General features: G+C 48.5%; 1 protein-coding gene across 2 annotated transcripts in view; it reads left to right on the plus strand.

Annotated features, from left to right (window-relative positions):
* Positions 1-10769: 10769 nt before the first annotated feature.
* PPP1R16B (protein phosphatase 1 regulatory subunit 16B) overlaps positions 10770-13885 on the plus strand; it is a 107790-nt gene continuing 104674 nt past the window's right edge. The window contains exon 1 of one of the 2 annotated variants that reach the window (XM_003787592.2): positions 10770-10863. The gene's annotated coding sequence lies outside the window, so the exon portion shown is untranslated. Of the gene's footprint in view, positions 10864-12085; positions 12129-13885 lie in introns of those variants that run through there. The other variant, XM_023511967.1, reaches the window with a different exon arrangement.

Consider the following 13885-nt stretch of genomic DNA (forward strand, 5'->3'; position numbering starts at 1 on the left):
TTTTTTTTTTTTTTTTTTTTTTTTTTGATGGCATCTTGCTCTGCTGCCAGGCTAGAGTGTGGTGGTGTCATCATAGCTCACAGCAACCTCAAATCCTCTTGCCTCAGCCTCACCTGTAGCTGGGACTACAGGCACCCATCAGCCTCTCACAGTGGTAGGATTACAGCTGTGAGCCACCGCACCGAGCCTACAGATTTTTTTTTAAGATTAGGAAATAAAAAGAAGTCAGAAGGGGCCAAATCAGGACTGTAAGGTGAGTACTTAATGATTCCCCATTGAAACTCTCGAAAAATTGTCCTTGTTTTATGGAAGGAGTGAGCAGAAGCATTGTCGAAATGGAAAATAACTCTCTGGTGAAGATTATTCTTTGATCGTCCCAAAAGCAACAAGCAAGCAAAATCCCTTGAGCATCTGAAAAACTTGTTGCCATGACAGGTTTACTTTTGCTGTGACTGGACCTTGTCCACTTGGCAGCCATTGGTTTGATGGTGCTGTGTCTCCAGGCTCGTACTGGTAAAGTTGTGTTTCATTTCCTGTTATAACTCTTTGAAGAATTGCTTCAGGATCCTGATCCCACTTGTTTAAGATTTCTGTTGAAAGTTCTGCTCCTGTTGGCGGCTAATCTGGGAACAATGGTTTTGGCACCCATGGAGTGGAAAGTTTGTTCAACTTTTAATTTTTCAGTCCGAAGTGTGTAAGCTGAACTAATTGAGATGTCTCTGGTGTTGGCTGTGGTTGCTGTTGTTAATTGTCAGTCCTCTCTAATTAGGACACAAACAACATTAATTTTTTCCTTACAAATTGATGTGGATGGTCTGCTGCTGCTGCAGGCTTTATCTTCAATATTGTCTCATCCCTTCCTTTTTCTTTTTGAGACAATGTTTCACTATGTCACCCTTGGTAGAGCACGGTGGCATCACAGCTCACAGCAACTTTAAACTCTTGGGTTTAAGTGATTCTCTTGCCTCAGCCTCCCAAGTAGCTGGGATGAGAGATGCCCACCACAACACCTGGCTATTTTGTTGTTGTTGTCATTGTTGTATGGCAGGCCCGGGCCAGGTTCAAACCCACCAGCCCTAGTGCATGTGGCTGGTGCCCTAGCCCCTGAGCTACAAGTGCCAAACCTGTCTCGTCCCTTCTTAAAATGAATCATCCATTTGTGAACTGCTGATTTCTTTGGAGTGTAGTAAAGCCTTTTCATAAAGCATTGATGACTCCCCACTCTTCCGTCCAAGCTTCACCATAAATTGGATGTTTGTTCTTGCTTCAATTTTAACAGAATTCCTGTTGCTCTGATAGGGGCTCTTTCCAAACTGATGTCTTGTGCTCCTTAGTGCCTCAAACTACACCCTGCTCAGACACATTATAACAAGTCCATACTCATATCTTCTTCTATACAGGTGGGAGATTTTCTCTCACCTGGTGTCCCTGATGTGGACGTGCTGGGTTACAGGACATGTTAAATGACCCCAAATTTCTCGCCAAAACAGTTGTACCACTGTTTCCTCTCATGCTATGGAATTCCAGTTGCACAGTCTGAGCCTGCCCCAGTATGGACAGACTTTTTTTTTTGCCCTTCTGATGGCTTTGAACTCCTGGCTGTTTTATTTCTATTTCCCTGATAAGTGAGATGTTGAGCATCTCTTCAACCAACCTGCTGTCTGGGATTAAACATTTTGCCTTCTCACTTCACACTACTTTGCCTATGTATATTTAGCCCTTAACACAGGGTGGACTGCATGGGTCCACTTACCCGCAGATTTTTTTCAATGAAGATTTTTTTTTCAATGAATACAGTCAGCCCTCGCTTTGGACAGGTTCCCACATCATGCAAATACAGATAGAAAATACAGTACTGGTAGGATAGGAGAGGTGATAGGAAGGGACATGTTTTTATAACTGTAGGACTTGTGTATGTGTCAGTTTGGGGAAGCAATCCCTGCCAGATACTGAGACCCGACTGTATCTTCCAAGCCTGGATTTCTAGAATTCTGAAAAGACCTTCCTTCTCTTGTTCTAGGCAGCAAGACATGAGAATCACTTTGGCTTGCAGGCTACCCTCTCTGGCTCATGCATGTTCCGGACTCAGTTTTGCTGCTGGGAATGAGGAACAATTTTGTTTGCTGCAGGTAGGTGGTGTCTGTCCTGCCCCAGAAGCCAAACGTAACAGTGGCTAGATGGATCAGGGTGGAGGTGGCAGCAGCAGCAACAGAACAAAAACGGAGGGGCTGAAAACCTAATCCTTAGTTTATAATTTCCAGAATGTTATCTTTCTGCATTCGCTAGCACTGTTTATTAAGGTCTCGGTGATGCCAGGACCGGAATTTGCTCCTTTAAACCGGCTTACCAGCCTCATAAATCAGGGGCATTGCATTCATTCTGTGAATCCGTCCTGCCTGCCTCCCATGTGCCAGGCTCTATCAGGCCCTGGATTTTGATGGTCAACAAAGCAGACTGACTGCCTGATTGGTGGCACTGGGTGGTGCTCGCCATATTAGTGTTTTGGAACTGCCATAATGAAATACCACAGACTGGGGGGCTTGAACAACAGACTTTTACCTCCTCAAAATTATGAAGCTTAGAAGTCCAAGGTCAAGGTGATAGTGGGATTGGTTTCTTCTGAGTCCTGTCTCCTTGACTCGCAGGTGCCACCCTCCCACTATGTTCCCACAGGGTCTTTTCTCCATCCCTTACATGTCTCTAATTTTTTTTTTTTGAGAGAGAAAGTTTCACTTTCTCACCCTTGATAGAGTGCCATAGCATCACAGCTCATAGCAACTTCAAACTCTTGGGCTTAAGTGATTCTCTTGCCTCAGCCTCCCAAGTAGCTGGGACTATAGGTGCCCACCACAACGCCCGGCTATTTTTCTGTTGTAGTGGTCACTGTTGTTTAGCAGGCATGGGCCAGGTTCAACCCCACCAGCCCCAGTGCATGTGGCCAGTGCCCTAACCACTGAGTTACGGGTGCTGAGCCTCTTATACTCCTCTTACAAAGACACCAGACCTACTAGATTAGGGCCTACCCACAGGAACTCACTTGACCTTAATCCCCTCTTTAAGGGACCTTATATTCAAACATAGTCACATTCTGAAGTCCTGGGGGGTTAAGACTTCAACATGTGAATGTGGGGTGGAGGATTCAGCCCATAACACTGGCTAATGGGAGAAGCAGACATTAATTTAATGGCCAGACGTGAAATGACATCTGTGTGACATGAGAGCCACTCCCAGAGGATTTGACTGAGTGGGTTCCAGGAGACCTTCCCTGAGGAAGCTGAGACCTTCTCTGAGGTGAAGCCGAGGCCTGAAAGAGAGGTAGAGCTGAGCAAAGAGAGAGGGAGCGAGAGGCTAGCCAGGGCGCAGGATGTGGCATGAGCAGTTATCCTGGGCGTCTGAAGACTGGAAAGCAGTGATGGGCACAGGTTTGGGGCACACTAAGGGGGGCCCACATCTGGAGATGGTGGTACTTTGCACTCAATAAAAATCATCTGAGCATTCCTTACAAAATATAGATCCCGGGCATTGCCTGTGGCTCAAGGAGTAGGGCGCCAGCCCCATATGCCGGAGGTGGTGGGTTCAAACCCAGCCCCTGCCAAAACCTGCCAAGCAAACAAACAACAACAACAAAAAAAACCCCACACAGATCCCAGGCCTTACCCTAGATCTGCTGAATCAGAATTGCTAAGGGGAAGGGCCTGGGAATCTGCATTCCTCCCCCAATTTTTATGTTGAGAAATATCAAACCCAGAGAAATTGCAAGAAATGTGTAAGGAACACTTGACTCTCCTCTACCTACATTCCCTAATTTTTAACATTTTGGCTCATTTTCAGTTTCCCACGCTCCCTTCCTCCACCTCTCCTCAGCAGGCATCTCTTAAATATCAGGACCTTTTCCTCGATAACCACAACACCATTACCATATCCCAGAATAGTAATGTCAATCCAGTCATGTCACCTAATGAGCAGATAATATTCAAATTCCCCACGGTTCACAACATTTCTTCTATGGCTCTCTGCTTGTTCAATCCAGGATCCGACCCAGGAGCACACATTATATATTTTTTGTTATTTCTCTTTTAGTCTCCTTTAATCTAGAATAACCCCCCCCAACTTTAAAAAAAAAAAGGATATTAACTTTTCAAAGAGAGTTCAGGCATGTAGAATGCCCCACATTCTAGATTTGTCTAAATTTTCCTCATGATTAAAATCAGGTTAAGTATTTTTGGCAAGAATATGACATAGAAGATGTTGGGTACATCTTAATGCATCACATGGGGGGGACAATGTCAGGTTGTCCCATTCCCGGTGCTGTTGAGTAGGAGGCCTCGGTTAAGGTGGAGACCACTAGCCCCTGGATCCCTCTGTTGTAAAGGTACATTTCCCACTTTTTAACTAATAAATAATCGGTGGTGTGATATTTTGAACAATGTGAATATTTTGTTACCCAGTAACTTTCTACTTCATGGGTCTAGAAACTGTTGGTGACCTTTGCTGTCTTGGTCAATTGTTATAGTGGTGATTGCAAAATGGAGTCCACATTTTTGATAAGTGCCCCAGGAGATTATTCTTCTCAGGGAATTTTGGAAACCTTATTGGACTCAAAGTAGGGGGATCTAGGAGAATCAGGTTTTGTTACAAAGATAGCTTTAGGCTTTAGAATTGGTTAAAAATGCATATTCCTGAGGCTCGTTTTTACACCAAAAAATGAGAAAGGTGTGCAAAGGAGAGGCCTAGGAAGGAACATTGTTTATTTTATTTTATTTTATTTTGAGACAGAGTCTTACTTTGTCACCCTGGGTAGAGTGCTGTGGTCATAGCTCACAACAACCTCAAACTCTTGGGCTTGGGAGATGTTTTTTTGCCTCAGCCTCCTGAATAGCTGGGACTATAAGCGCCCACCACCATACCCGGCTAATTTTTGTATATTTAGTAGAGAAGCTGGACTTGAACTCCTGAGCTTAAGCAATCATCCTGCCTTGGCCTCTCAGAGAGCTAGGATTACAGGCATGAGCCACCACACCCAGCCAGAGTTTCACTTTATTGCCCTCTGTAGTGTACCGTGGCATCACACAGCTCACAGAAACCTCCAACTCCTGGGCTTAGATGATTCTCCTGCCTTAGCCTCCCCCTCCCAAGTAGCTGGGACTACAGGCGCCCGCCACAACACCCAGCTATTTTTATGTGTGTGTGTAGTTTGGCCAGGGCCGGGTTTGAACCTGCCACCCTTGGTATATGGGGCCAGTGCCCTACTCCCTGAGCCACAGACACTGCCCCAGGAAGGAGCATTTTTAACACAACCGCCTGCTATGGTTTGGATACGCTTTGCTTGTCCCCACCAAAATTCATGTTTCCTTGTGTGGCAGTGTTGGACAGTGGGGCCCAGTGTTTGGATCATGGGGGTTGTGAATGGCCTGGTGTTCCTCTCTCAGGCTTGGGAGACAGGACTGGTTTTCATAGGAATGGATTTGTTCCCATGAGAGTGGGTTAGTATCAAGCCAGGACGTCTCCATGTTTCCCCCCTTTGCCTGTGTCCACTTCCTTCTTGACTTTCTCTGACAAGTTGGGATGTACCAGGAGAACCCTTGCCAGAAACCAGGGCCATGCCCTTGAACTTCTCAGCCTGCAGAATCAGGAGCTGAAGAAACCTCTTTTCTTTAAAAATTACTCAGTCTTAGGTATACAAACAAAGCACCACCACCACCACCCTGCCCCTTCCCTTACCCACCCCAGATTCTTTGCTGACTGAAGTTTGAGAAGCACTGACTCAGGCAGTGATCCTCAACCCCTGCTAAGTTAAGTGAAGTTGCATTTTTAACATACCTGGGGAGGGTTTTTTTAGATCTGTGTGATTTTATTTTATTTTATCATTTATTTATTTATTTAAGAGACAGAGTCTCACTCTATTGCCCTGGGTAGAGTGCGGTGGCGTCTCAGCTCACAGGAACATCCAACCCCTGGGCTTAGGCCATTCTCGTGCCTCAGCCTCCCAAGTAGCTTGGACTACAGGTGCCCACCACAGTGCCCGACTATTTTTATTTTTGTTGCAGTTTGGCCAGGGCTGGGTTCAAACCCACCACCCTTGATATATAGGTCTGACGCCCTGCCCACTGATCCACAGACACCGCCTGATGTGTGTGATTTTAAAAATAAACCTCTAGAGATTCTGATTCAAAGGGTCTGGGATACAGTTCAGGCATCAGAAACTTCAAAGCCCCCTTGGTGATTCCAATGCACTGCTGAGACTTGAGCACCACTGTGCAGAATTCTCAACAGACTGACAGAAGTAGAAAGTCTGTCCCACGGCTCGTTACCCTTATCCTGACAGCATCGCAGGCTGAGCTCACCTGCTAGCCCCAACATCTAGAGCTCCCTTCACTCTCCTTTTGGGGCTTCTGCTGCGTGCAAATAGCATATTGGGGAGCTTACGAAAGAGGTAGGAGAAAGGTCACTTCCCTCAAAAGCGCAAGGACGTGGGAAAAAACACACACAAGTATTGTGTAATCGGAGTTTTACAGACCAGGAAACTGACAATCTAAAAGAGGAAATGACCGCCCAGTGAGTTCTTGCCAGAGCCCCGAACTGTTTCAGGGATGCCTTTCTCTCTCTGGACTCATTTTTACTCAAACCCACAATGCAGTTCCTGCTCTTCTTTTGCATGGGGCTGGCCTGGAGCCAACATCTTCACCAGCAGTGACAGCTAAGAGCGACAAGGGCCTCCTATCAAGGCTTATTCTGGGCCCAGCCTAACTATCTGAGGAGTGAATGAATGAATGAATGCAGCCAGCCCAGCACCTGCCCACAGGCTGGCTTTAAGAACCACTAGGTCAAATAACTTTAAGAATGAATCTGTTCTGGGGCTAGAAGTAGCTCATTTTTCACAGACTGGGGAATCTCTAGACCGTGCCTCACATCATAGCAACTGTGTAATCCACCTAAATTCTACTTTCTGTATAATTTATATGTAACTAGGAGCCAATTGAGTTGTAGCTGACTAATTGACCTAAAGTTATGTTGACATTTAATCCTATATTTGCCAACATGTATTTCAGATTTAATATGTTGGAGCCAATCCATTTATTTGCAGGTCATCAAACATTTTCCATAGCCTCTTAGAACATTCACTGGCCTTGTCCTACCACAGATGGTACCGCAGATGACCTCAAAATACAGGGAGGGACTTTCCTTCCTGAGGACAGGAGAGAGAAGTATGGAGGATGTGGTCAGTGTTGCTTTCAAGGACCAGAGTATCGTTTCTTTCTTTCTTTTTTTGGTAAAAACATTATTGAGATGTAATTCACATACCATACAATTCACCTATTTGAAGTACTCCATTCAGTGGTTTTTAGTATATTTATAGTCAGGCAACCATGATCCCTGTCAATTTTAAAATGTTTTCATCACTGCAAAAAGAAATTGGTGTTTTTTACCAGTCACCCCCCTTTTGGTCCTAACTCTAGACAACTACCAAATCTAAAAATTTGGCCCATTCTAGACATTTCTTGCACATGGAATCATACAGCATGTGACCTTACAACACGCTTGTTTCCCAGAGCATCATATGTTCAAGTTCATCCATGTTGTAGTACATATTGGTGCTTGCTTTCTTTTGATTGCCAAGTCATGGCGGTGTTGTGTGGATGTGCCACGTTTTATTTATCTGTTCATCATTCGATGGACATTCGGATTGTTTCTGCTTTTTGGCTATTATGAATAATAATAGAATGCTACTCTGAACATTTGTGTACACGTTTTTGTGTGTATGTGTGTTTTAATTTCTTCTGAGTATATATCTGAGAGTGTAGTGGCTGGGTCATGTGGTAAGTCTGTGTTTAACATTTTTGGGAAATGTCATACTGTTTTCCAAAGCAGCTGTACCGCTTTACCTTTTCCTCGGCAGCATAGGAAGATCCCAGTTTCTCCATATCCTCACCAACACTTGTTTTTTGCCTGTCTTTGATGATAACCACCAAATGTGTGTGAAGTGATACCTAATTATTTTTGATTTGCGTTTTCCCTGATGGCTAATGAGTTGAGTATCTTTTCATCTGCTTATTGGCCCTTGGTGTATCTTCTTTGGAGAGATGTTTATTCAGATCCCTGGCCCAATTTTTATTGAGTTGTTTGCCTTTTTATTATTGAGTTGTAAAATTTCCCTATATGTAGTCCAGACCTAAGTCCCTTATCTGATCAGTGATTTGCAAATATTTCCTCCTGTTCTGTGGGTTATTGTGTTCGTTTGCAAAGGCTGCCATAACCAAATGCCACAGACGGTTCCTTAAACAACAGAAATTAATTACTCACAGTTGTGAAGATTCTAGAGGCCTGAAATCAAGTTTGGTTTCTCCTAAGGCCTCTCTTCCTTTGCTTATAGATGACTTTCTTCTCTCTGTGTCTCCATAAGGTCTTTCTGCTGTGGGGTATATCCCTGGTGTCTCTTTTTCTTGTAAGGATCCTAGTCATTGGATTAGGGCCTCATCTTAAGGGACCCTCAGTTCAATCACCTCTTTAAAGACCTTATCTCCAAATAGGTTATACTTTGAGGTACTAGAAATGCAACCAGCACGGTTGAACTTCAACGTAAGAATTTTGAAGGGCTACCATTTGGCATGCAGGAGTTGTCTTTTCACTTTTTCCATGGTGGCCGTTGAAGCATGCACGTTTTTACTTTTGATAAAGTTCAGTTTGTCTATTTTTTCTTTCATTGCTTGTGCCTTTAGGTGTCATACCTAAGAAACCATTGCTTATTCCAGGGTCACAAAGATTTATGCTTATGTTTTCTTCTGAGCATTTTATAGATTTAGCTCTTATATTTGAGTCTGATCCATTTTGGGTTAATTTTTCATATGATAAGAGGTGGAGTCCAAGTTCATTCTTTTGCATGTCCCAGCACCATTTGTTGAAAAGACTATTTTTTCCCCCATTAAATTATCTCCACCCTCTTGTTGCAAATCAACTGGCTGTAAATGTAAGGATTTCTGTCTGGACTCTCAGTTTTATTCTATATTTATTTATTCTATATTTATTCTATGGTCTATATACCATACCACGCTGTCTTGATTACTGTAGCTTTATAGTAAGTCTTAAATTCAGGACATGTGAATCTTCCAACTTATTCTGAATATACTTTAATTTTTGATATGAAACACTGAGAAATGTAAATGAACTGCACAACATGGGAGTTTGGGAGCCCCTTCCACCAGACTTCATTTGGGGAATATAAGCTCCAGGCTCTACACATGCCTTGGAGAGATGGATTCCCACCCTCTTAGCCCAGGGCTCTTCATTGTAAATCAATGGAAACCTTCTGCAGAGAACAGTGATCCCCGTGGGTTATTTTAAACACCACTTTAAGTCTTCCCCACCTGCTCTGCTCTCTAATTGCTCCTACTGAAACAGTGACGTTCACAACTGGATTACTAATGAACTGAGAGGGAATTGGGGGGCACATGGCAAAGGGCTTTCAGAGTTCTCGAGGATAACTGGGGGCCTGGAACAAGCCCAACCCACGGGTTCTCCCTCCCCTAAAAAAAGTTACTAAGGAGGGCGGCGCCTGTGGCTCAAAGGAGTAGGGCGCTGGCCCCAAGTGCCCGAGGTGGCAGGTTCAAACCCAGCCCTGGCCAAAAACTGCAAAAAAAAAAGTTGCTAAGGAAATCTCTGTACTCAGGTGATACTGTCCACCTCAAGGGAACATTGCTGGTGGGTCAGGGACCAGAGGAGTTCTTCAACCAAAACGGCTGGGGAGCTGAATTAACTGGGTCCCATCTCCAGCCCCCAAACTTAAGCCCTGTCTTCCCCTCAACTGGAGGGCCTTAGGGTGGCTAGTGCTCTAATCTGTAGGCTGGAAAGCTCAGGAAACAAGGCTCTTTGTGAAGAAGAGAACCCTATTGTTCTCAAACCAGTGTGGATTTCAGAGAATGTTTTGGGATAGTTTTTTTTCCCTTTGTTTATTAACTTTCTCTCCTCTTCCTGGGTGGTGGTGGTTCTCAAAAGCAACATAAAGATATTAATGAAAAAATCCATTGTGGGGTGAAGAAAGAGGGGTGCACAGAGGGCAGGGGCCTGCGGCCCATGAAGAGGCTGGAGTTGGGTGGCAGAAGCCACCAGGCTTGTTTTGCTTTTTATGTTTAGCGTTAAATTTCAGGAGAGCAGCCCTTTTCTTGGTCCTGCACGTCTCAAACGGTGGCAGACGGCGGAGATTCAACCACTTCCTTCCTTTTTAGCTTTACCTCTCTTCTTTCCGGAAAGAGGAAATGATGCGAGTCTACGTCGCAGGCCACGGTGCCCCTGCTCCCCCTTGTCTTACACCTGTCACCCGGGCACCTGCTCCGACAGACCTGTCCCCAGGGCAAGGCCCGATCTGGCCCCAGGGCTTCCTGGGAAGCCTTCAGACGCCGGGCCCTTAACGTAGGAGACTTGAATTCCTGGCAGTGGCACTAATTTTGTGTGACCTTGGGCAGGTTACCGCTGTTCCCTGGCTTCACGATGCCCATCTGTCAAATGGAGCAAGAATACTGTCCCTGGCTTCCCCCTTTCCATGGTAGGGGCTGGGGGGGAAGAGCGTTAGGATAACTATTCGGAAGACTGGTCGTGTCCCACCCAGTTTCAACTCAACTTCCTGCTGCTCAAAGGGGGGGGCCCAGCCAGAGACCGCGGGGACCCTGCGGTGCTCAGGGTGGAAGCCGGCGGGGTGGAGCGCGCCCACCCCCTGCCAGGGAGCTCAGGCCCCGCCTCGGGGGAGGAGCCGAGAGGCGGCGCGGAGGCTCCGGGCCGAGCAGAGCTGGCTCTGTAGCCGCGCGAGCAGCTGCGGCTCCGGGACCCACAGACAGGGTCGGGAGCCGCCCGGGGCAGGGCTCGGGAGAGCCGGTGAGTTGCCCAACGTTGCCGGTTCTATTCCTGCTCTGCGGCTAGACAGCGCGGAGGACCTGGATGGGGAGGGGAGGTGGTCCCAGCTTAAGATAGCCTGATGGGGGCGGGGACACTTTGGCCAAGGGCCAGTGGCTTAGGATAATTGGGCTGGGGGGCGCGGGAAAGGCGGGTATCTAGAGCACCGGGTCTGCGTCTGGTGAAGCACTGGAGGTGGGCTGGGACGGGGGCGTTCTCCTAGGTCTCGCGCTCCAAGATGAAGCCAGGGTAGGGGGCGCATTGGCAGGTTGTTGGCTAGGGCCGTCGTGGCCAGATCTTGTGGCAGGGAGGCGGGGTACCTGGCCGATTCTGGACTCGTGGGCCGCGGTCACCTAACACCTTCCCGCGCCCAGTCTCCCGGTGGGGCAAGGGGGCGCCGCCCCCTCGCGTGGCGGGGCTTAGTTCCCTCAGGCAGAGGCAGCGACTTGAGGCAGGCAGCGCTCCTGCCCCGGCGGGAAATGTCCCCAGGGCAGGCACCTTCCCTTGCAGACCCGCCCCGCCGCGGATCGAGTTAGCTGTGCAGTGCCTCTGGCGCGGGGAGACTCCGCTAGTGGTAGCTCCCGGGGAGAGGTGCGCCCGGCCTCTCCCAAGGGCCGCCGTGCGCCGGCTGCGAGGTCCCCCAAGCCAGGAGCGCGCTCTCCTCGCGAGTCCCGCGCATCGACTTCGGCCAGGAGGAGCGCCACCGAGCGCCGAGGATGAGCAGAAACCTTGCAGCCCGGCCCCGAGAGGTCGCGCACAGGGGTCTCCCCAAGGTCACACGAAGCGTCCAGGCTGAGCTGCCCAGACCGCCTAGGGTGGAGAGCCGGGAGGGGGAGGCGCTCGCTGCCTGCCTCCTTCCCTGCTGCAGACTCCCTTCCTCCGCTACCCCGCCCCAGCCCGGCCTCCAGCTCCACGGAGATGCTGATGATGCAGCTCCCAGCCCCGGGCGGATAACAGCCTAGGCGAGCTTTGAATCTGGCCCTCCCGAGAGCCTAGCGCTGAGCCGCCGCCGTCAAGCGCCAGGCTTAGGACCCTGTGCTCCCGGACAGCTCGGCAGCAGAGGGAGAGAGACACGGCTGCTTCAGCGCTCCTCAGAACCGAAAGCCGAGCTGCTTGCGCGCCCATGTGATTGGATTCCACATAATGGGCCCCTGTTCTCACTGTCAGAGCGTTCACCAGCTCCTCACAGGCCTGGGCACCAGGTGCCGCCTCTGAATCACCCTCTGTGGAGAACCCAGGACCCTGAGGTACCAGGCGCCCTTCCCTCAGGGCTCTCCCTGGAAGGGGCCTGCCCTTGGCCGCCTCAGCCCGCAGGGTACTTCCCTGAGTGCCCTGCCATTTCCTGCGTCTGGTGAAGCACGGGAGAAAAACCCTCTGTCTGGGAGGGCTTCTCCTAGGCGGGTATCGCAGTTTCTAGCTGTCTGCCCCGGCACAAGACACTTGGCCTCTCAGGCCTCAGTTGCCTTTAAGAAGTGGGACTCATAACCCTCTACTGGGTTGCTGGGATGATGAGAGGTGGCTTCGTGTAGGGCTGGGTGCAGGCCCGCATGGACGAACTCTCCTAGATAAATGTTGGCCGCCTTCAATAATGCTTTTAAGTGGGGCGTGTCTCTTTTAGACAGGTGCAGGAGTGGAGCCCTGGTGGGTGGTTCTGCAGGGGCTGGGGCGTTTCCACATCTTCCTCCCTGAGCTCTGTCATACAGAGCCAGCTTGCAGGGGGCCGGTGGGGCCAGTGCATCTTTCCAGCACGTGCTGGCTCACACAAATCCCCCACCCCTCTTTCTCCCACTTGTCACTCAAATCCCATCTTCTAGGCCAAACTCCCAGGATACTGGGAGCAAGGTGTCTATGGGGCTACTCTGGACCTTCAAATCTGTAACTACCTGGCAACTGGGGTCTACCCAACAGTGCCCCCACCCCCATGCTGGAATCTTCCTGACACTAATTCTTCCCAGCCTCTGGAATGTCTTACTTTAGGAAGAGCACAGGTTCTTTCTTCCCCTCTTGTGGTCTCCTCCCACTGCAACACTCATTAGTGGCTCTAAGGGTCATGTGTCAGGGCCCAGTGCATTCTGCTGCTCTCTGGACCTCTCCTGGCCTGGAACAACATGGTAGGCAAGGCCTGATGCCTGCTCAGACTTTGTTCTCTCTGGTAAAGGATGCAGGAGTGGAGGTTAAATTCTAATCTAGCTGGTAAATCGTTTCTGAAGCCTGAGCCACAGGGTTAAGAGGATGCTGACACAGGGAGGTGGCTTTCTCTTAAAGACAGAACCCTTTCTGCAGAGCCCATTGGCCCCTTTGGAAGCTAGTCGGCAGGTCTTCTCAAGATCAGCTCCCTGTGGGGAGTGAACTTGGTCTGACCAGCAGAGGCTGCAGCCCGTCTGGTTTAGCAGATTGCAGAGGGCGGCTACCTGCAATCAGGTTCTGTGCTTGGGCTCTCAGAAACCCCCACTCACTTTGTCGCCCTCTCCCAACCAGACTCAGTTAAGCGTGTCCCAAATGGCATTCTTCCAGTAGAGAACACATCTTAGCAATTGGGCTTCAAGGAGGGATTGGACAAGCATACCTTTTACAGAAAGCTACAAATGCGAAGTGCAAGGCAGCCAGAGAGGTCTAATTTAAATTGTAGCTGCATACTTAATTACTCACTCTCTCTGAGCCTTGGTTTTTTCATTTGTAAAATGGGAATCATAGTATAATGATGGCTGCTTCATGGGGTTCTGAGGATTCTGTGAGACCATAACACATAGAAAGTGTTTGCAGGACGCGATAGCTCATGCCTGTAATCCTAGCACTCTGAGTGGATTGCTTGAGCTTAGGAGTTCAAAACCAGCCTGGGCAAGAGCAAGACCTGGTCTCTAAAAAAATAATCAGGCATTGTGGTGGGCACCTGTACTCCCAGCTACTAGGGAAGCTGAGAAAAGAGGATCGCTTGAGCCCAAGAATTTGAGGTTGCTGTGAGCACCATGGCACTCTACTGGGGCAAGAAAGTGAGACTGTCTCA

This window comes from Otolemur garnettii, unplaced genomic scaffold, assembly GCF_000181295.1.
Source record: "Otolemur garnettii isolate 467f Iridium unplaced genomic scaffold, OtoGar3 scaffold00023, whole genome shotgun sequence".
NCBI lineage: Eukaryota > Metazoa > Chordata > Mammalia > Primates > Galagidae > Otolemur > Otolemur garnettii.